The sequence below is a fragment of the Microcaecilia unicolor genome, chromosome 10 (assembly GCF_901765095.1).
Source record: "Microcaecilia unicolor chromosome 10, aMicUni1.1, whole genome shotgun sequence".
In the NCBI taxonomy this organism is placed as follows: Eukaryota; Metazoa; Chordata; class Amphibia; order Gymnophiona; family Siphonopidae; genus Microcaecilia; species Microcaecilia unicolor.
In genome coordinates, this window is record NC_044040.1 from 94,696,694 (window position 1) to 94,720,828 (window position 24,135).

A 24,135-nucleotide genomic window follows, 5' to 3' on the forward strand; every position below is an offset into this window, starting at 1 on the left:
AGATATACAATATCAACCGGCTCCCCATTGTCCACATGTTTGCTTACCCCCTCAAAAAAATGCATTAGATTGGTGAGGCAAGACTTCCCTTCACTAAATCCGTGCTGACTTTGTCTCATCAGTCCATGTTTTTGTATATGCTCTGCAATTTTATTCTTAATAATAGCCTCCACCATCTTGCCCGGCACCGACGTCAGACTCACCGGTCTATAATTTCCCGGATCTCCTCTGGAACCCTTCTTAAAAATCGGAGTAACATTGGCTACCCTCCAGTCTTCCGGTACTACACTCGATTTTAGGGACAGATTGCATATTTCTAACAGTAGCTCCGCAAGTTCATTTTTTAGTTCTATTAATACTCTGGGATGAATACCATCAGGTCCCGGTGATTTACTACTCTTCAGCTTGCTGAACTGACCCATTACATCCTCCAAGGTTACAGAGAATTTGTTTAGTTTCTCCGACTCCCCCGCTTCAAATATTCTTTCCGGCACCGGTGTCCCCCCCAAATCCTCCTCGGTGAAGACCGAAGCAAAGAATTCATTTAATTTCTCCGCTACGGCTTTGTCCTCCTTGATCGCCCCTTTAACACCATTTTCGTCCAGCGGCCCAACCGACTCTTTGGCCGGTTTCCTGCTTTTAATGTATCTAAAAAAATTTTTACTATGTATTTTTGCTTCCAACGCTAATTTCTTCTCAAAGTCCTTTTTTGCCCTCCTTATCTCCTCTTTGCATTTGGCTTGGCATTCCTTATGATCTATCCTGTTACTTTCAGTTGGTTCTCTTCTCCACTTTCTGAAGGATTGTTTTTTGGCTCTAATGATTTCCTTTATCTTACTGTTTAGCCACGCCGGCTGACGTTTAGTCTTTTTTCCCTTTTTTCTAATACGTGGAATATATTTGTCCTGAACCTCCAGGATGGTGTTTTTAATCAGCATCCACGCCTGATGCAAGTTTTTTACTCTGCGAGCTGCTCCTTTCAGTCTTTTTTTCACCATTTTTCTCATTTTGTCGTAATCACCTTTTCTATAGTTAAACGCTAGCGTACTTGATTTCCTAGTTTCACTTCCTTCAATGCCAATATCAAAACCGATCATATTATGATCACTGTTATCAAGCGGCCCTCGTATCGTTACCCCCTGCACTAGATCATGAGCACCACTAAGGACTAAGTCTAGTATTTTTCCTTCTCTTGTCGGCTCCTGAACTAGCTGTTCCATGAAGCTGTCCTTGATTTCATCAAGAAATCCTATGTCCCTTGCGTGTATTATTGTAGTTCCATCCCCCTTTTCTGTTGACTCTCCTTGTTTACCCTCTTCCTTTCTATCACTTTCCTGTCTTCTTTTCATTTTTAGTTCTCTTTCTTCTTATTAGATTGTTAGCCACCCTGATGGTATCTCAAGGCTGGGATAAGAAATTCTGATGGAGGTGCAGTGGAGGAGGTCTCTGGCTTGGAAAGCCCTGATGGTTGGTGCTGCGAGGATGACCGTTTGGTCCGCCATCTTGACTCCTGCGCCACTAACTCCGTCGTAGAGGAAGCCTGCCTCCAGCGTCGTCCTGCCTCTGCATGCTGCTGCTGTTTCTTCAGATCTTCATTCGCCTTGCTGGACCTGTTCTTGTTAGGCTGGATTTCCATCATCCCTCTTGGTCCACCTGGACTTCTGCTGCCCATCTTTGTCTCCCTTACCTTTCCCTTCTCATTCTGCTCTCCCACCCTAACTATTGAAATGTAACTGTAACTGTATTTAATTTATTTTATTGGTTCATTGTAAGCCACTTTGGGGCTGCAAACCTGTGGCAAAAGGCGGGGAATAAATGCCCTAAAATAAATAAATAAAAAATACCACAGCCACAAAGCCCTGTACACTCAGGACAATCAATAAGCACCACCAGAACATAGTAACATAGTAGATAACGGCAGAAAAAGACCTGCACGGTCCATCCAGTCTGCCCAACAAGATAAACTCATGTGTGCTACTTTTTGTGTATACCCTACTTTGATTTGTACCTGTCCTTTTCAGAGCACAGACCGTATAAGTCTGCCCAGCACTATCCCCGCCTCCCAACCACCAGGCTTCACATAGATTCAGTCTGAGCTGTGTCACTCTTCTGCCTTAAAAACATGCCTTTGGAAGAGAAGTGCTCTTCAAGTTCCCCCTGCTAATTGATTTCCTGGACCCTGAAAGATATCGCTCTGATGAATGGAAAAAGGAAAACAGACCTGAGATGGGGAGGGGACAGCAGCCAATTAGGAATTATTTATGTATGTATGTTTATATATACCATTTTTATGACATTCAAAATAGTTTAACAATTAAAACAATTATAGTTAAAAAAGAATTATGGTGCAAAGAAAATAGATTTAAAAGAAAATACCATTTCAAACTTAAAATTTCATATAACATAATGTAAAAAAATCTAATATATTGTATCCACATAAAGGCTCAGAATGGTTTAAAATAGTAAAAAAAAAAAACACAAGAGTACAAACAGATTAAAAACAAAAAAAAATGAAAACAATTAAATAATTAGTTTAAGTCCGGATCTTAAAAGGTAACATATTCCAGACTGGTACTACAGTATGTACAAAAAGTCTCTTGGAAGTCACGGCCAACCTAGCTCTACAGAAAATTTTAAAAGTAACAAACTAGCACATAAATAGATTCCAAAACTGCTAACTTAAATCAGGAAACAAAAAATGTTTTAAAAACTCTCCTAAAAGACTGCCTAAACTGTAACAGAAATTTATTCCAATTTAACGGTCCCTTCTTTCTCACCTTACTGGCCTGAAAATAAGAATTTCCAAAAGATTACACTGTTTCTCTTGAGAGTAAAATTTTGAATCCTTTGCAAGTGCTAGGGTTTCTACTCAAGAATCACTTTAAAAGTTATTGGTTCCCTTTTACAAAAAGGAAATTAAGCCCCAATAGAGAAGATTCTATATCTGGCACCTAAAAAATCAGCGCTGAAACTAGTGCCGACTAAATATATTCTATAATTTACACCAAGTGTTCGTTGGTTTAAATGGATGTGTGTAGATTTAGGCACTGAAATATGAACTAAGCCTATTCTATAATCAGCGCTTAAATCTAGGCACCGACTATAGAATACAGAAAAGGGAGATAGACTACTTAGGCATCCGGAACCCACTCGTACAGAGTCCAAGCGTATGGGCCTCACGGCCGAACTGGAACCAAGTCATACACTAGGGAAGGGAAAAGAACAACGAGAGGTCCCCAAAGGGACTGGAGCTCATGCAACGCACACAGCGCTAGCTAGTGACACAAGGGAAGGGCAACAGACAAAAGCTGGGAGATATAGACTACGACCAGAGGGAGAGAAAGCAAACAAAGTCTACACAGAAACACAGGTAGCGGAGGGCAAAGCCCACAGGGAAAAAGGGAAAGCTGGGGACAGAATGGGACACTGTAGGCATGGACTCTACAAGAGCGAAGCTCCACAGGAATGGCCAAACACGGAAAAACAGGCTGAAGGAAAAGGCTGCTTTCAAATAAAGACAGGAAAGAAGCAGGCACACGAGTACCGAAAGGGATAAGGCAGACACCAGGGAAAGGCTGCCTAACAGAGGCAGGGCTTACAGAAGGCAAATACCAAGCTCTGCACATAAAGGGTTAACACTGAGTAAAAGGAAATTTAAACAAGCAAACAGGAATGATTGCAACAGACAAAAAGGCTGCCTAACAGAAGCAGGACTTACAGAAGGCAAATACCAAGCTCTGCACATAAAGGGTTAATATTGAGGACAGGGGAACTAAACAAACAAGCAGGAACGAGCTTACCATGGACAAAACAACACCAGAGCCAGGCAGAGGACAGACCCAGGTGCAGTGCAGTGAAGCAATCAAGCAAAACACAGCAGCAAGACTTATATACAGGAAAAACACGCTTTGACAGCGCCAAACCACTCCGAGAAAAACTGCACTGGCTTCCAATTAAGGAACGTATCACTTTCAAAATCTGCACAACAGTTCACAAAATTATCTAAGGCGAGGCACCGGGATATATGACAGACCTCATCGACTTGCCAATCAGAAATACTATAAATTTAGAACGATCATACCTAAATCTCCACTACCCAAACAACAGGGGACTCAAATACAAATCCACCCGACCCAACATAAAAAACCTGGCACCTGCGATACAACGTAACCAAAGACTGTAATGGACATATCCTAACTCTCCCTCTCCCTCATTAAGCCCCCAATTGTATTTACCATACATGTAATTCATTCTACCATAATATTATCTGTAACTGTTCATACCTTGTATCTGTTCATATTGGCATTGCCTAACGCCGTTTACGATACTATGTAAGCCACATTGATCCTGCAAAAAGGTGGGAAAATGTGGGATACAAATGCAACAAATAAAATAATAAATAAAATAAATAAGCACACGCTGGTAACAACCAGCACACACAGAAACCACAAGCAACGAGAAGAGCAAGCATACTCCAAAGAATACACACTGTGCCACAAGCACAGACTGAGTGAGGGAATCAGGCTTACCTGACAGGAATCAACGCTAGAGCGTAGGCTGTAGGGGAGAGGTAAATTTAAATTTATCTAACTTCTGACGTCTGCTGCTTCAGACATCACCTCAATTCCTGACAGGCCAATCAGACGTGAGTCCCAGTCATTCCCCTGCCTGTCTTAGCAGAATCATAACATCTTCCCTCTCCTCTTGTCCTTCTTCCCTTCCTTCTCTATATCCGTCTGGCACTAATCTTTCTTTTTTTATGCCTCTATATCCATCTATATATAATGTTTACCCCTCATTCGCCCTATCACCCTCTAGTTTAGATTCTATTTCACCTCTCACCTACCTACCAGCTTTTCCCATCTCCCTCTCATCCCCTCTCCAGCAATCTCATTGCACTCTCTGTCTTTCTTTTTCCAAGTTTCCTATTCCCCTCCTCAGTCCCCCATTTCTATCTTTTGTGCTCATCTGTTCTCTACTGCCTCTCATCCCCTCATCAGTCCCAGCTCCAGCTCCATTCCTGACTCTCCTTCTTTCCCTTGCCTCCAGACCATTCTTCTATACCCCATATCCTACTGCCTCTCTTTCACCATCTTTTTAACCCTATTTCCACCCTCACTCAATCCCTTGGGAGACCCATCCCCTTCCTCTCATATTCTTCTCCAGTACCCCCATCCTTTTTCAATGCCTCTCATCCTCTATTCTTCCAGGTCATTCACACTACACATCTCAACCTTTCCCCATATTTTATCCTCGTTCTCTTACTCATTTCACACTCTCACTCATTCTCCCAACCCATTAACATACCCCCACTCATACCCACCAATTGCCAAGTACTCACTATCCACTTGAAATTCCCACTCCATCTCTCCCACGCATAATCCCCTGCTCTATTCCCCAGCATTCTCCCATTCATCTTCTGCTCTGTTCCCCTTCTCCCATCCCTAGCCCCATTAAATGTTCTGCTCTGTTCCTCTTCTTTCCCCCTAGTACCATCCATCTTCTGCTTTGTTCCTCTTCTCTTCTCATCCCATCCATCTTCTACTTTGTTCCTCTTCTACCCCCATCCCATCCAGCTCTGTTCTTCTTTCCCTTCCCATCCATCTTCTGCTCTGTTCCTCTTCTCCCCCTAGTACCATCCACCCCCTCACCCCCCCCCCCCCCCAAAGTATACCCATGTACGTACCCCGGCATCTTGTTTCCAACAATGCCTATTCCAGGTCACAAATACCTGGCAGAATACCCCCCGAACCCCAAGAAAATTTTAAAAAAGCAAGATGCCATGCTACTTACCTCCATGGAGAACCAGTGGCTTTTCTTAGGTCTACCTTAATGAATTTTATGACCTTTTCTTCAAAATATTTGTCTAAAGCCTTTTAAAACCCAGTTATGTTAACTGCTTTTACCTCATTCTCTGACAATGATTTCCAGAGCTTAGCTGTTCATTGAGTGAAAATTTTTTTTCTCTGATTTGTTTTAAATATACTACTTAGTAACTTTGTACTTATCTCTCAATAGCCTCTTCTACAATCTAAAGAGGCCCAACCTCACTGGCCATTTTTCAAACGAGAATTCCATCTTCTTAATCACTGTTGTTACTATTCTCCATACCTTTTCTAATTCCGCTACACCTTTTTTGAGATACAGCACCCAGAATTGCAAATAATATTTAAGGTAACACCATGGATCCATATATAGGCATTATGATATAAGAACATAAGAATAGCCATACAGGGTCAGACCAATGGTCCATCCAGCCCAGTACCCTATTTCCAACAGTGGCCAATCCTGGTCACAAGTACCTGGAAGAAACCCAAATAGTAGCAACATTATATGCTACCAATCCCAGGGCAAGCAGCGGCTTACACATGTTTATCTCAATAGCAGACTATGGACTTTTTCTTCAGGAACTTGTCCATCCCTTTTTTAAACCCAGATTTGCTAACCACTGTTACCACATACAAACTTGCTTGCATACAGTCCCAGCAAACATCTACCTGCAAGATACACGTGCTCTGGTAATGAGTTCCAGAGCTTAACTATTCGTTGAGTGAAACAATATTTCCTCCTATTTCTTTTAAAAGTATTTTCATGTAACTTCATTGAGTGTCCCCTAGTCTTTGTACTTTTTGACAGAGTAAAAAATCATTTCAGATTTACCTGTCACATTTCCTATCCTACATCACTCAGGACATTTTGCAGATCTCAATTATATCTCCCCTCATCGCAGTGGCGTAGCCAGGCCTGACATTTTGGGTGGGTCTAGAGCTAATATGAGGGGGCACTATGGGGCTGATATTCATCTGATGGCGGGCAGCATGGTTAAAGCCTGCTGCTGGCACTGAACCCAGAAATTCAATGCCATGCTGTAGCGATCAGCAATGAATTTCCTGTTTCATTTTTGGCTGACGGAAATTAACCAGTTAAGCCAATATTCAGCACTAACCGGTTCCTAGCAGTTAAAGATAGGGCTGCTATTTTTGCAGTACTATTTAACTGCTAAACCCAATGCTGAATATCGGTGCTGGACTCATTAATACAAAGGTTACAGATAGTGCTCTTGGGGGGAAAATCCACTGATTATGCTACTAAATTCTTAATTAAGTTACATTGGCTTCCGATAAAAGCTAGAATACATTTTAAGTTATTAATGTTTGTTTTCAAAATTTTATATGGTTTAGTCCTGACTTATCTTTGTGATACAATTTCACTATATTCTACTTCAAGACCACTACACTCAACACAAACAATTAGATCAACAATTCCCTCAAACTCGGTTTGCCAAAACTCTACAACTAGGAAGAGATCTATTGTAGGTAGTGGCCCTGATCTGTGGAAGGATTAACAGTTATTATACATTTAGGAGGTCAGTTAAAGCTTAGAACATAAGAACAGTAGCGTTACCATACTGGGACAGACTGAAGGTCATCAAGCCCAGTATCCTGTTTCCAACAATGGCCAATCCAGGTCACAGGTACCCGGCAAGATCCCAGAACAGTAAAATAGATTTTGTGCTGCTTATCCTAGAAATAAGCAGTGGGTTTTCCCAAGTCCATCTTAATAATGGCTTATGGACTTTTCTTTTAGGAAATTATCCCAAACTTCTTTAAACCCACTATGCTAACTGCCTTTACCACATTCTCTGGCAACGATTCACGTCTACTCGTTCCACTCCAGTCAGTATTTTATAGACCTCTATCATTTCTCCCCTCAGCTATCTCTTCTCTAACCTGAAGAGCCTTAGCTGTTTTAGCTTTTCCTCACAGGGAAGTCATCCCATCCCTTTTATCATTTTGTCACTCTTCTCTGTACCTTTTCTAATTCTGCTATATGTTTTTTTGAGATACGGTGACCAGAATTGCACACAGTATTCGAAGTGCTGTTGCACCATGGAGCAATACAAAGGCATTATAACATTCTCATGTTTGTTTTCCATTCCTTTCCTAATAATTCCTAACATTCTATTTTCTCTATATGCCACTCTCTATATGCCACTGCACACTAAGTAGAGGGTTTCAATGTATCATCAATGATGACACCTAGATTGTCTTCCTGGGTGGTGACTCCTAATGTGGAACCTTGTATCACACAGCAATAGTTTGGGTTCCTCTTTCCCAGATGCATCACTTTGCACTTGCTTACATTAAACATCATCTGCCATTTGGATGCCCTATTTGAACTCTATTTTTTAAATCAGACAAATTAATGTTTATATTTAAAAATGTTTGTAGTACACAATTAGGATAGTATAATCTTGGGAGACTGACCCAACTTTTCTTTATTCTTTTTTTGTAATCCGCCTTGAGCCTACCTGGGATAAGTGGAATAGAAGTGCTCATGATAGATTAGATTAGAATTGTGTACAGATATTTCCTATAATTTTGAGTGCCACGGGCTTGGTTAAAATAAATTTTCAAGCACATCTGGATATGTTGACATAAACTCCAGAAGAAAGCTCTCTTTTGCATGATGCAAGTGAGTATTAGCAATACATTTGAGAGACTGAGATCATGCTCCATATATTCTAGGATAGAAGTGAGGTTCATTACTCTCATGGTATGTACAAAACTGATCCATTTCGATATATTCCCCCCCCCCCCCACCCCCGAAAACCTCAAATAAATCAGCTGAGGATATTTTTCTGCACAGCATACATGTATAACTAAGAAGTGTTCAAAGTTGGTAAACAGATCCACAGAGGGCATGTTGCTGAGATACAGTGAATGAAGTATAGGATGTAGGATCCTGTTCCAGAAGACAGACAAGGTAACTGTAACCAGGATAACATGTTCTGAAGAGACCTTCTTTTTGGATCTCATGACTCTAATTAGAGCTCTTAGCAAACAATACTCACAAATATCATAAGTGCTAAGAGTGAAGGTGAAATTGCAGAAAAAAACAGGTATCAATGCCGATATGAATCAGGATGAGACAATAGCATCCAGTTGAGGAAAAATAGAAGAAATGTTGCTAATAAATTAGCATCCATCTTTTTTTTTTTAAGAATAAGCTTAATCATGGCATGAATAGTCTTCAATCAATAAGACATTCTCTAGCTCCACAACTGAGGTAGAAACATATAATAACATGTCATCCGCAAACATACTGATATGGTATTATTTGTTTCCCACTTTTATTCCCTCTAAGTGGGTATTATTTCTAATTTTCACCACCAAAGGCTCTAAGGATAGCAGGAACAAAAGGGGTGACGGGGGGAGGGGGGGCATTCCTGCCTAGTTCCCCATATTAACTTGAAACTTGTTCGAAAAGGCATACTCAAACAACCCAACCTAAATGCCTTAACCACGCAAACAAAACAATATAAATGTTCGTATTGGACTTAACCTACTTTCCCCTTGACCCCCAATATGTCTGTCAATTCTGATCATTATCTGTCACTACTTCACTTTGTATTTGTTCATGCCGGTATTGGCGATTGCCACTACTGCACTATGTAAGCCACATTGAGCCTGCAAATAGGTGGGAAAATGTGGGACACAAATGCAACAAACAAACAAACAAACAAATAAATAAATAAATAAAATGTTCTAGTTAACAGTAGCTCTAAATGTTTTTCTTTAATGACTTTAAGGTCTGACCAGCCCACACTTAGGGGCTAATTCTCTACAGGTTGTCCAAAGTTAAGTAACAGGATGCATTATTTTAAGCACAAATTCTATATTGGCAATTACATGCATTATTGCCATTATAGAATACTAGCATAAGTCGACAGTTATATGACTAACTTTAGATGTGAGCTCTTACGTTAGTTCAATGGTTGGTATAAATGCACGGGTCTAACTGCTGTCAGGCACATAACTGTTAATATTCTATCACATATACATTAAATGCTGGGCATGCCCCTACCTGCCCATGCCCCTCCTATGTCCACGCCCGCTCGCAGTTGCATGCAATAGATCCTGCGTACTTAATTTTTAGAATCCTGACTAAGGGCAGTTATGTGTGTAACTGCTAATTAATGCCAATTACTATCAATTACCAACAATTATAGCCAATAATTGGTTCTTAGGGTGAATAAGCAGCTAATTATTAAATTAAGTTATGGGCATAAGTAGCCCACTTCTATAACATGTGCACAACTTTGTACGCTAAGCATAAAATTGTGCATGCAAGTTTATAGAATTAGAGGGCAACTGTCTATATGCATTGATACTTATAAGTACAGAACTACCAACTGGAAAACCCTTACCCTGGATATTTGTTATTTTGTCAAAATAAAACTAAGATAAAACATTACAATCTAGATAAGAGCAAGAAATAGAAAATATGGAAGAGAAAATCCTTTACCTCCTTTAAACAGCTCATAAGAGCAATTTATGACCTCAGTATTTAATAGAAAATGATTCTCATCATAACAACAGTTTTCTCCATGGATGAGAACGAAAGAGAGTCCCATACATAGGTTAAATGGTCTGCATCACCATGATATAGAATGTGCCTTGCCTTAACTAAAAAAGCCTAGAATATTTTTCTAATCATGCATGGCTCACATTGCAAGGGCGAACACACTGAGAGACCCGTTAGTCTGGCTTTACCTGCAGAATTAATTGAGCAGGTTCCATGATGCTCTCTCTGATTGCTGATTGGCTCTTTGCAGCTCTTCACTTACCTCTACTTTGGTCATAGGAATTCCTCAACAGTCAGGTTTTTCTTCTCTAAACTGTATATCAACTCCTTCCTTTTTCTCTACGACAGTATGGTTGAAATCTACAATAAAGCCCAATTAAAATCGATTTTACTCTTTTGCACAGTTAGCTCAAATTTAACCAATATCAGAACTACTCAGAGCAGTTCAGCCTCAGAAAGTAAGATATCTCTTAAAATTCTTGGGAAGTTGCATCAAAAAATAGCTGGTGGTGATTTGTGTTTTGCTGACCACTGCTGACATAAACTACACAAATTCAATGCCAGGCCATGTCTGGTCACTGACATTGAATTTCAGGGTTTCCATAGCTGGCTAACACATAGCCAGTTAAGGGTGATATTCAGCAATGAATCGGCTATGGATTACTGCATAAAGATAGGACTGACTTTTATGTGGTCCTCTTTATGCAGTTAACCTGGTCGGTTAAGTGCTGAATATCGGCCCTTAAAAGCCAAGTGCTGACTCGGCCCCTGGAACACCCACATAATAACCAGTTTTCATTTTGGCGCTAATTGGTTATTTTCAGCAGTCTTAACCAGTTAAGTTCCACTGAAAATTAGCGGTTAGCCCCAATCAGGTGATTTAACCAGCCAAAAGCCATTTATGGCTAGTTAAAATCACTTTAAAGATCAACCCCCATAACTTTTTATTTAATAATTCATATACTCTCCACCTCTTAGGTCTGATTCTGGTTCAGTACTTTCATGGGGGGTTGGAGTATGACTTTTAACAATTAGAGTCAGACAGAGATAACTCATAAGGCTACTATCTTTTTTTTTTGTTACATTTGTACCCCGTGCTTTCCCACTCATGGTAGGCTTAATGCGGTTTACATGTGGCAATGGAGGGTTAAGTGACTTGCCCAGAGTCACACAGAGCTGCCTGTGCCTGAATTGGGAATCAAACTCAGTTCCCCAGGACCAAAGTCCACCACCCTAACCACTAGGCCACTCCTCCACTCCACTCTGCTGCTTCTTCCCCTTTTAGAGGAGTACTTCCCCTTCAGATGAACTCTGTTTTTCATAGAATGTCCCAAGTGATTTATTTTATATTACAGAAGGTGACAGAGACAAAGTTTTCAATGTTAGCAATTTTGAGGTATCCAAATGAGCTTTGGGATACTTTGACTATCTCATTTTATCATATCCTTAATCTTCTAAAGAGAATATGGATAATATCATTCACTATTTGAAAAAAGTTGAATGTTAAGTAACAAATAAAATCAACTTTTAAAACCCTCTGACCAAATTATTCAGAATCAGTAGTGGTAGAATCAGATTTAAAAAGTCAAGGATATCAAGCTCCCATGCTTCGTTCGGTTACACCATAAGCATAAGTATCCATAAGATGTTTTGGGTAGAAAACTGTTTTAAAAATGTAAGAATTTAAAACCTGCCATATTGAGTCAGATTAAAGGTCCAACAAACCTGGTGTCCTGTTTCCAATGGTGGCCAGTCCAGATCAGAGGTACCTAGTAGGATCCCAAAAAGTAGAAACAGTCCATGCTGCCTGTCCCCAGAAATAGCTTCTCTAAAGCTTACTTTGCTAGTAACAGTTTTAGATTTTTCCTTCAGGAATTTGTCCAATTCTTTTTAAATCTAAGTGTGCTAACTATTTTACCACATCCTTCAGCAATGAATTCCAGAGCCTAATTATGTGTTATGTAAAAAACAAAAATAAAACAAAACAAAAATCTCAAATTTGATCAAGAATTGCTACATAGTAATTTTATAGCACGTCTTCTAGACTTTTTTTTAGTTCAACAAAATTATTAAGTTTTGCACTATAAACACAAAAGAAGAGCTGAAAACAACTGTACAGTGCTAGAAGCAAATATACAACTAACAACCTTGGAGAAAATTTCAACAAAATGAGTAAAATTTGTCCCTGACCATGATCAACAGCGTTCCCGTGGCTCTAGGCCTAACCATGGTGGTGGTGGCTAGTTTCCTTGAAGAGGAGTTAACCCAGGGGTAGACAGAACTAAAGAGAGACTGAGATAATGGACCTACAGCGCCACCGCCTTCCTCCTTCCCTTCACCATAAGTACATAAGTATTGCCACACTGGGACAGATCAAAGGTCCATCAAGCCCAGCATTCTGTTTCCAACAGTGACCAATCCAGGTCACAAATACTTGGCAAGATCCAAAAAAAGATCAATACATTTTATGCTGCTTAACCGAGAAATAAGCAGTGGATTTTCTCCAAGCCATTTTAATAATGGTCTATGGACTTTTCCTTTAGGAAGCCATCAAAATCTTTTTAAAACCCCGCTAAGCTAACTGCCTTTACCACATTCACTAGCAACGAATTCCAGAGTTTAATTACATGTTCCCTTCTTCCTTTCCTTTGTCTCTGATGGATATGCTGGATCCTGGCCTGGACACCAACACCAGGTAAGCAATGGAAGAAGTAGTGGCAGCGCTGACCGGATGGCAGGGAAGTAGTCTTCAGGTTCCAGACTGTAGGAGCCATTAGTCATTCAGAACTGGGACTCAGGCCGGAAGGCCACACAACCTGGAGGATGGGAAGAGAACAATTGGGGACTGGCAGTGGCAGGGAAAGAGGGAGGAATCTTGAATATTTAATGGTGTAACAATGATCTGTGCAGCATAGGCTCAGTGGGTACCTGAAGTATTGAGCTGATTCTTTTCACCTTGTCTGGGGAGGGGTTAGTTCTGTAAAGTTTACCCCCCCCCCCCCCCCCCATTGCATTGAAAAGGTGCTTGAAATGGAGATGTGAATGTAAAGGTACAACTATCCTCTAGAAAGGCTAACCAGCACAGCAATGCCCCAGATTCCCAGAGGAGGCCACTAGACTCCCTTAGAGAAGGTGAATTGGACAACAACTCCCAGGTTCCCAGGAGAGAGGAACAGGAAGCCTTTGAGCAAGCTCATGATAAAGATTGGAAGCAGCTGGGGAGGCAAGGAGGACAAATAGAACCTATGGAGTGGTTGCCGGGGGAGGTGATTCCAGAGACCAAAGAGGTTGGTGGAGGGACGGGGGTAGAGCCCATGGACATTTCTGCTTTAGCCCAGGTGAAAAAAAAAGGGGGCAATCTAAGGGCCTGCTAGCAACCTCTTCAACAAGGCATACCACAATCTCTCTATATAAAACGCACCGTCAATGTTCTACTGAAGCCTCCACAAGTCCCAATGTTCTAACTGCATGGTGGTGAAACCACAATTTGCCCATGAGCGGTTGCCCCGCCCTCGCATCAAACGTGCTGACATCGAGGGCAGAGCAATGACACTCAGCGAATCACATCGCTCACCCCCACGTTGGAGGTGCATTTTACACAGAGAAATGATGTCCCATTGGAACGTTGAAGACGCAGTAATAAACACAACCCTGGCTTGGACAATGCAGCCCCCCCACCACCGGGATCCCTTTTCACTCCTGCTGTGACAAGTGACACTTGCATTCAGAGGCAAGGTGGTGGGTAGGTATAGAGGGGCTGTCATGGGGGTGGGGGCAAGTAGGTGGGACAATGGCGCAAGGAACAGAAGATATAAAATGAAAACGGATGAATTCGCCAGGTAAAATCGCCTGGGTTTTCACCTTTTTTTCTTCTCCTGATTACACTAACCTCCCCCCACCCCCCCGAATCTGGAAGAAGAAGCATCCTGCAGAGAAGATTTGTATTAGAAAAAGGGGGAGGGGGTCGTGTTCAGAGCAGGGCTGGCAGAGCAGTGAAAGGCTAAAAAGAGACAATAAACACAACCCTGACTTTGACAATGCAGCCCCCCCACCACCGGGATCCCTTTTCACTCCTGCTGTGACACTTGCATTCACCCAATGGAACGTTGAAGACGCAGTAAAAAACACAAACCTGGCTTTGACAATGCAGCCCCCCACCACCACCGGGATCCCTTTTCACTCCTGCTGTGACACTTGCATTCAGAGACAAGGTGGCGGGGAGGTATAGAGGGGCTGTCATGGGGGTGGGGGTGAGTAGGTGGGACAATGGCGCAAGGAACAGAAGAAAGAAAATGAAAACGGATGAATTACAAAGCTAAAATCGCCGGGGTTTTCACCTTTTTTTCTTCTCCTGATTACACTAACCTCCCCCCACCCCCGAATCTGGAAGAAGAAGCATCCTGCAGAGAAGATTTGTATTAGAAAAAGGGGGAGGGGGTCCTGTTCACAGCAGCCCAAGTGTTTGGAATTTACCAAGGTATTTTTAAAACTTTTTTTTCTCTGTAGTGGGGAGATCTTGCCCTCCCTCCCTCTCTCTCTCTCCCCCCCCCCCCCCTTTGCTTCTAGCCACTTTCCTCTCTCTCTCTCTCTTTTTTTCCATTTTTCATGCCGCAGTCTCTCCAAGCACCTCTCACCATAGAGGCAGAGAGGGAGGGAGGGAGACCCTGAAACTGGGAGGGAGAGAGACCCTGAAATTGGGAGGGAGGGGCCCCTGGCACTGGGAGGGAGGAGTGGAGGGGCCCCTGGCACAAGGAGGAAGGGGGCCCCTGGCACAAGGAGGAAGGGGGCCCCTGGCACACTCTCTCTCTCTCTCTCACACACTCGCACCCAATCTCACTCTTTCTCTCACAGACACACACTCGCACATTCACTCTCTCACAGAGTCACTCTCCCACACACACTCTCAAACATACACACACCGAGGAAAACCTTGCTAGCGCCCGTTTCATTTGTTTCCGAAACAGGCCTTTTTTTTACTAGTGTTCAATAATTGTAAATGTAACACATCTCCACTTTACCTATATTCGGAACTATGTGCTTCTTTTATCTGTTTGCTTAATTTTATCATATCATACTTGTTCTCTAAGCAACACTAATTGCCATCTTCTAATCTGGAATGGCGAATGCCATAACGGTATATTGTAAGCCACATTGAGCCTGCAAATAGGTGGGAAAATGTGGGATACAAATACAACAAATAAAATAAACCTTGATGAACAATTTAATTGAATACATTGAGAGGAAAGCCCATGGAAGTATCTGAGCAGGTTCCCTGGAAAGGTAGCTACCACCTGGCCCTGGGCTCAAGCGTGACCCTTGGGGAGGAGTTATTGGCTGGTATGAAAGGGAGGTGGTCCCCTTTTCTCAGGTTGTTTTCTGAGGGGAGGGTATGGATGACTTGAGTTGGGAGGGAAGCAGAACTTTTTGCTGAATGAACTTTGGGAACCTTTTTGCTGAATGAACTTTGGGGAACATTTTGCTGAATGAACTTTGGAAACCTTTTTGCTGGGTAAAGTGTTGGAACTTTTGCCCAAGGGTAATGGACTTGACGGATTTGGGGAGGGAAGAACTTGGACTGTGGGGCTGAGGGCTGCAGTAATACCCGTTGGAAAAGAGTTTGTGTTTGTTTTTCTTTTCTTTTGCTAACTTGAAACTATAAGCATGCTGGGGCTATGTACTAAGCCCAGGGAGGCATATAGCCCAGGAAAGAGACTATTCTAAAATAAAATACAGGACATTTTCTGACTTGTTTGCTATTATTTGAGCTGCCAAGTATCCCGAGTTACCTAGAGAACCTGGTGTGGAGTTGTGCCCAGGATGGGGTAAGGCAGAGCACAGCCAAGCCAAGCCAAAAATATATATATATATTTTTTTAGGAAGTTATCCAAACCTTTTTTTTTATTTTTTATTTTATTTATAACAATTTAATTTTACAAGCACTAAAATAACTTGCCAGAAATACAAACAAAATAATACAAGAATTATTTCAATCAGGTAATTCTATACTCTTCATTAGACCACAAAATAGGGAGAGTGAAACAAGACAAGGAGATCAATTAAACAACAGTAAACAAAGAAAACGTGGTATTAACCTGATTATCCCCAGTTATTATTTATCTGAATCATTATTCCACATTGACCATCTGGTTGGCTTCTTCAAACCCACAACGGTGTATAGTCAATTTATTTTGTTGGAAACATACTTATTGTTCAATATTAGTGGAAATAATACAACTGATTTCATTTTTTCTCTTTTAAAACCAGAAATTATTTAACAATACAAACACTTGAGTCTCTAATCCAATTCCCACTGATTAAGGTAATCCTCGTTTCACAGGCTTCACTCCTTTTGAATAAATATACTAAGAGGAATCATTTCAGAGGAAAAAACTTTACGAGTCATATCCGGAACTCTGGGAAAACAACAATCTCGATATTAATCATCTGTAATAATATTCATTTTGTTCAAATTTTTCTGGTCTATTATCATCTTCAAAATCGTAACCATTTCCTACTCCTGTAGAACTTCATTTGCCGTATCAATGTTTCATTCTCAAAGGATTCGATTAGATTATCCATGTGGCTCATTAATACGATTATATATGAAGCAAACTTATTTACTACCACCGTTAGGTCCTGGAGTGCCTTCCAGATGATTTTCAATGTAACCTCCACGAGAGCCAAAAACTCCAAGCTGATAGCTTTTGCGGGTTTAGGAGTGGCACTGCCGACACAGGTTCAGCTGTAAATGACTTCTGTTTCAGCATACATTCCTAACTCACTCCTCCACTCCTTTGGACATGGTGGTTAAATAATTCGGGAGCGATGAAGTTATCCAAACCTTTTTAAAACCTCACTAAGCTAAATGCTTTTATTATATTCTCTGGCAACGAATTCCAGTGTTTAATTACATGTTGAGTGAAGAAATATTTTCTCTGATTTGTTTTAAATTTACTACTTTGTAGTTTCATTGCATGCCCCCTAGCCCTAGTATTTTTGGAAAGAGTAAATAAGCGATTCACGTCTACCTATTCCACTCCACTCTTTATTTTATAGACCTCTATCATATCTCCCCTCAGCCATCTTTTCTCCAAGTTGAAGAGATCTAGCCACATTAGCCTTTCCTCATAGGGAAATCGACCCTTCCCCTTTATCATTTTCGTTACCCTTCTCTGCACTTTTTCTAATTCCACTATATCTTTATTGAGATGCGGTGACTAAAATTGCACACAGTATTTGAGGTGCGGTTGCACCATGGAACGATACAAAGGCATTATAACATCCTTATGTTTGTTTTCCATTCCTTTCCTAATAATGCCTAGCATTCTATTTGATTTTTGGTCCATGTTTGAAAAAAAAACAAAAAAAAACGACTAGGTGAAAAACAGAGATTCATGCCATTGGGATGTAGCAGGAGCCAGCATTTTTAGTAGACTGGTCCCCCAGCCATCCCAGGAGAGCAATGGGCACTTCTGTGCACTTCATAAAAATGCTCCAAGGTACACATCTCACCTTTTCTCCCTTATCTTGTCCCCTGAGCCCTCCAAACCTACCCAAAGCCCACTGCCCCCCACTACAATAGCCCTTATGGGTGAAGGGGACACCTATATGTGGGTACAGTATGGTTTTGGTCACAGTTTCCACCACAAATGTGACAGGTAGAGGGAGATAGGGGCCTAGGTCCCCCTCTGTGTACTGCACCAATCACTACACTACTCAAGGGACCTGCATGCTCCTCTAATAGACCTAACTTTACCATCTGCAGCTGTGACAGAGGCTGGTAAGTCATATTTTATTCACATTTTTGGGGGTGGGAGGGGGTCAGTGACCACTGGTGGGGTATTAAGGGTTCACTCCTGATTCCCTCCAGGGGTCATCTGGTTATTTAGGGCACCTTTTTGAGCCTTATTCATTCTGAAAACAGGTCTAGACCAAAATGTCTTAGTTTTAGTTCTGGACATTTTTGTTTTGTTCCATTATGGCTGTAAAACATCCAAGAGTTAGGCATGCCCTAATCCCGCTTTCAAGACTTCCCTGACATACCCCCTTGTGATTTGAACGCACTTCTGATGGACTTCATAGAAAAACGTCTAAAAATAGGTTTCAAAATTCTGATTTACTACTACTACTACTACTTAACATTTCTAGAGCGCTACTAGGGTTACGCAGCGCTGTACAAATTAACAACTAAGGACGGTCCCTGCTCAGAACAGCTTACAATCTAAAGGACAGGAGTGTGGTAGCTGTGTTAGTCCACTCTTAAGGTTATCAATAGAAATCAAACAAAATAAAACATGGAAAAGAAAATAAGATGATACCTTTTTTATTGGACGTAACTTAATACATTTCTTGATTAGCTTTCGAAGGTCTCCCTTCTTCCTCAGATCGGAAATAAGGAAATTTCCGATCTGAGGAAGAAGGGAGACCTTCGAAAGCTAATCAAGAAATGTATTAAGTTATGTCCAATAAAAAAGGTATCATCTTATTTTCTTTTCCATGTTTTATTTTGTTTGATTTCTATTGATAATCTAAAGGACGAAATTCTGATTTAAACAGTTTTGTTAGAAAAACATCCAAATGCTGCTTTATGACACTTTTTAGATGTTTATTTCTTTCGAAAATGGGCCCCAGTGTGTGTAGCAAGCTAGTCCAGGTGCAGAATGAGTGTATAGTCAGTCACCATATGTATTAAAAGCTTGGGAGTAGAGCCAGGCTTTCACCTGCTTCCTGAATTAGAGGTAAGAAGCAATCAAGAGAATTTTAGCAGACTAATGTTAGCTGACAGTGTATGCAGAAGAGTTTGCGTTCACCATTCAATGTAGTTGCAGCAGCTGGGCTTGGCAACACACCCTCAACTCTTTGTGCCTTTTACTGAGAAATGCTGAACTTTATTGCTGCACAATAATTCACAGTTCAATGCTATGTTATCAGCAGTCATATCCATTTAAGAGGGTATTCTATCTTCAACCCTGCTATTTTGCTCCCCATACCAGATGGAGGAGAGTCCCATGATTGCTTGCTGTTCCTTTTAGCACTGCTGACTTTAAAAGTTTATAGATGGGTCATGTCTTTGCCAGAAGAGGAATTTTTGATATAAAATTAATAATAACCAGACAGAAGATAACATATTAATAATGGCATGTATTAAACGTGATATAAAACTGAGCAACAAGCATGCATTGAAATGTGTATACGCAAATGCAAGGAGCCTGAGACATAAGATGGGAGAGCTGGAATACACTGCACACAATGAAAAATTGGATATTATAGGCATCTCTGAGACCTGGTGGAAGGAAGATAACCAGTGGGACACAGTCATACTGGGCTACAAATTATATCGTAGTGATTAGGTAGATAGGATTGGAGGAGGAGTAGCACTGTATATCAATGAGAACCTTAATTCAGATAGGCTGCAAATATTGCAGGATACAAAACCCCTATTGGAATCTTTGTGGATTGAAATTCCACGTGAAAAGGAGAAACAAAATGGTGATAGGAGTGTACTACCGTCCGCCTGGTCAGGACGAGCAGACGGACGCAGCATTGTCAAAGGAAATTAGGGAAGCAAATAAAATGGGCAATGTAATAATAATGGGTGATTTCAATTATCCAGGTATAGACTGGGTTAATGTAACATCGGTACACGCTAGGGAGATAAAATTTCTTGATGAAATCAAAGACAGCTTCATGGAACAGCTAGTTCAGGAGCCAAAAAGAGAAGGAAAAATACTAGACTTAGTCCTTAGTGGAGCTCATGATCTGGTGCTGGGGGTAACAGTGCGAGGGCCACTTGATAACAGTCATCATAATATGATCAGTTTTGATATTGGCATTGAAGTAAGTGAACTTAGGAAATCAAATACACTAGAGTTTAACTTTAGAAAAGGAGATTACGATAAAATGAGTAAAACGGTGAAAGAAAAAAAGACTAAAAGGAGCAGCTCACAGGGTAAAAAACTTGCATCAGGTGTGGATGCTGTTCAAAAACACCATCCTAAAGGTACCAGACAAATATATTCCGCGTATTAGAAAAAGAGGAAAAAAGACCAAACGTCAGCCGGCGTGGCTAAACAGTAAGGTAAAGGAAGCCATTAGAGCAAAAAAACAATCCTTCAGAAAATGGAGAAAAGAACCAACTGAAAATAATAAGATAAAGCATAAGGAATGCCAAGCAGATATAAGGAGAGCAAAAAAGAACTTTGAAAAAAAGTTAGCATTAGAAATGAAAATACATAGTAAAAATTTTTTTAGATACATTAAAAGTAGGAAGCTGGCTAAAGAATTGGTTGGGCCGCTGGACGAAAGTAGTGTTAAAGGGGCGATCAGGGAAGACAAAGCCATAGCAGAGAAATTAAATGAATTCTTTGCTTCGGTCTTCACCAAGGAGGATATGGGAGGGACACTGGTGCCAGAAAGGGTATTTGAAGCAGGCGAGTCAGAGTCAGAGGAGTGGCCTAGTGGTTAGGGTGGTGGACTTTGGTCCTGGGGAACTGAGGAACTGAGTTCAATTCCCACTTCAGGCACAGGCAGCTCCTTGTGACTCTGGGCAAGTCACTTAACCCTCCATTGCCCCATGTAAGCCGCATTGTGTTATGATTGGGGTTAGAACCCCTCTCAAACTTACCTCTTTCCTGGGGGTCAGCTTCTTAGCTGGCTTCTGTTTCTTTTGTCTGTTCTTTCTGAGCTGGCTCTGTCTCTCTGTGCTGGCAGCTTCCAGCAGCATGGGGTTAATTGTTTTACTTTACTACAGCTGTGTGGGTGGACTGAGTTAGCTCTACCTCTCTTTGGGTGTACTGGCTTCAAGTGCTTCACAGTGTTGCATTGGTGTGGGTTGGGCCTCTCTGGGTCAGTGTGCTTTTGCCTAGGTCTAGGGAGTGTGACATCATCAGGGAGGGCCTTGATAAGGAAGTGGTGTTGTTTCCTTCAGAGCCTTTGCAACAGTGGTGTTTGCTTTAGGTAGGGTGGTGCAGTGTGCACTTCTGACTTTGTGTCTAGTTTCCCTGCTTGCTTTTGCTAAGGGCCAGGTTAGTGTTGGTGCAGTGTGCACTGGTGACTGTGTGTTTAGCTTTCCTGCTTTTCCCTTTTGGTTCCCCTGCTTTTCCCTCTTGGTTTTGGAAGCATTGCTGTGTGTAGGGCTTTGGAAGCTCTGTTGCTGATAGAAGTACTTCAGGGTTTGGTGTTGTTAGGAACACTGCAGAGTTTGCTGTTAGAGGTACTTCTGGGTTTGTGCTATTGGGAGCATTGCAGTCTTTGCTGTTGGTGTTTGGTGATTTAGAATCACTTTTGGCTTATGTGTTAGCTTCCCTGCTTTTTCCTTGTGGCTCCCCTGTCTTCCCTTTTAGTGCTAGGAACTCTTCTGGTTGCTTGCCAGAGTAGTGCTTAGGAAGCACCTTGTTAGTGTTGTATCTAGCTTGCTAGAGCAGTGCTTAGGTAGCTTGGTAGTTTTGTGTTTAGCTTATTAGTGTAGAGCTCTGCTTGTAGCTTGGTGCTTAGTAGCACCTGTGTTAGCTTTGTGCTTAGTTCCCTGCTCTGTTAGTTTAGGGCTTAGAATGTCCCTTTCTTGAGCAGGGCTTAGGAGCTCCTGTTTAGTATAGGGCTTAGGAAGTCCTTTTGTCAGTTTACTGTTAGGAACACTCCTGCTGGTTTAGGGCTTGGGAGCACGGAGATCAGTTTAGGTTTAGGAACACTTCTGTTTCCAGTCCTGGTCCCTGTGTCATCCGGTATCCAGTAAGTCCTGCCGGCTACTCGAACCCAGGAGCTCAACTCCTAGGGGGCTTAGTAGCTAAGCGCAGGTGAAGCTGTGCGGACCAGTCCAGTGGATTCCAGTCCATGTGTTCTGGTTCGCTGGGCAGTGCCTGCAGTCCCTGCCGGTGTGCTTACCCAGTGTTGGTTGGTGGGATTTGCCTGCTGCTGTCGCTCCTCGGCAGCAGCCCAAGGGCTCACGTTTGCTCCAGAGCCCGGCCCTGCGGGCTCTGAACCTGAGAACCTGACACATTGAGCCTGCCATGAGTGGGAAAGCGCGGGGTACAAATGTAAAAAAAAATAATTCTCTGTAAACTTGGAGGATGTAATGGGTCAGTTCTGCAAAGTTCTGAAGAGTAGCAAATCACCAGGACCAGATGGTATTCATCCCAGAGTATTAATAGAACTGAAAAATGAACTTGTAGAGCTGCTGTTAGTAATATGCAATTTATCCCTAAAATCAGGTGTTGTACCGGAAGACTGGAGGGTAGCCAATGTTACGCTGATTTTTAAAAAGGGTTCCAGAGGAGATCCGGGAAATTATAGACCGGTGAGTCTGACGTCGGTACTGGGCAAAATAGTAGAGGCTATTATTATGAATAAAATTACAGAGCACATACAAAACATGGGCTGATGAGACAAAGTCAGCACGGATTTAGTGAAGGGAAGTCTTGCATCACCAATCTACTGCATTTTTTGAGGGGGTGAACAAACATGTGGACAATGGGGAGCTGGTGGATATTGTGTATCTGGATTTTCAGAAGGCATTTGACAAAGTGCCTCATGAAAGACTCCTGAGGAAACTGGAGAGTAATGGGATCGGAGGTAGGGTATTAGTATGGATTAAGAGCTGGCTGAAGGATAGGAAGCAGAGAGTAGGATTGAATGGTCAGTATTCTCAATGGAGAAGGGTAGTTAGTGGGGTCCCTCAGGGGTCTGTGCTGGGACCGCTGCTTTTTAACATATTTATAAATGACCTAGAAATGGGAGTAACTAGTGAGGTAATTAAATTCGCAGATGACACAAAGTTATTCAGGGTCGTCAAGTCGCAGGAGGAGTGTGAAAGATTACAGGAGGACCTTGAGAGACTGGGGGATTGGGCGTCTAAGTGGCAGATGAAGTTCAATGTTGACAAGTGCAAAGTGATGCATGTGGGTAAGAGGGACCCGAATTACAGCTATGTCATGCAAGGTTCCGCGTTAGGAGTCACAGACCTAGAAAGGGATCTGGGAATCGTTGATAAGACGTTGAAAACTTCAGCTCAGTGTGCTGCAGCGTCTAAGAAAGCGCACAGAATGTTGAGTATTATTAGGAAAGGGATGGAAAACAAACACAAGGATGTTATAATGCTGTTGTATCGCTCCATGGTGCCACCACACCTTGAATATTGTGTCCAATTCTGGTCGCCGCATCTCAAAAAAGATATAAAAGAATTGGAGAAGGTGCAGAGAAGGCCACAAAAATGATAAAAGGAATGGAACGACTTCCCTTTGAGGAAAGGCTAAGACAGTTAGGGCTCTTCAGCTTGGAGAAAAGGCGGCTGAGGGGTGATATGATAGAAGTCTACAAGATAATGAGCGGAGTAGAGTGGACAGATGTGAAGCGTTTGTTTACACTTTCAAAAAATAATAGAACCAGGGGACACAAGATGAAGCTAGAATATGGTAGATTTAAAACAAATAGGAGAAAGGTTTTCTTTACTCAGCATGTAGTTGGACTCTGGAACTCGTTACTGGAGAATGTAGTGACAGCAGTTTAAGGGGGGTTTGGACAGATTCCTGAAGGAAAAGTCCATTGAACATTATTAATTTTTTTTTCTCTTTGGGCTTTGCCGGGTTCTTGAAGCCTGGATTGACCACTGTCTGAGACAGGATGCTGGGCTCGATGGACCCTTGGAGGGGCATAATCGAATGTCGCCGGCCAAATAGATCGCTGATGATTTATGTTGGCAGCGGCGCTACAGCTGGTCGGAACCGTATTATCGAAAAAGATGGCCGGCCATCTCTTTTTTTCGATAATACGGTT

At 41.8% G+C, this 24,135-nt stretch overlaps 1 protein-coding gene across 1 annotated transcript in view; it reads right to left on the minus strand.

Annotated features, from left to right (window-relative positions):
• Positions 1-10,706, minus strand: part of CHRM2 (cholinergic receptor muscarinic 2) — an 81,802-nt gene extending 71,096 nt beyond the window's left edge. Inside the window, exon 1 of the mRNA XM_030216964.1 lies at positions 10,631-10,706. The gene's annotated coding sequence lies outside the window, so the exon portion shown is untranslated. The remainder of the gene's footprint in view (positions 1-10,630) is intronic.
• Positions 10,707-24,135: the final 13,429 nt, after the last annotated feature.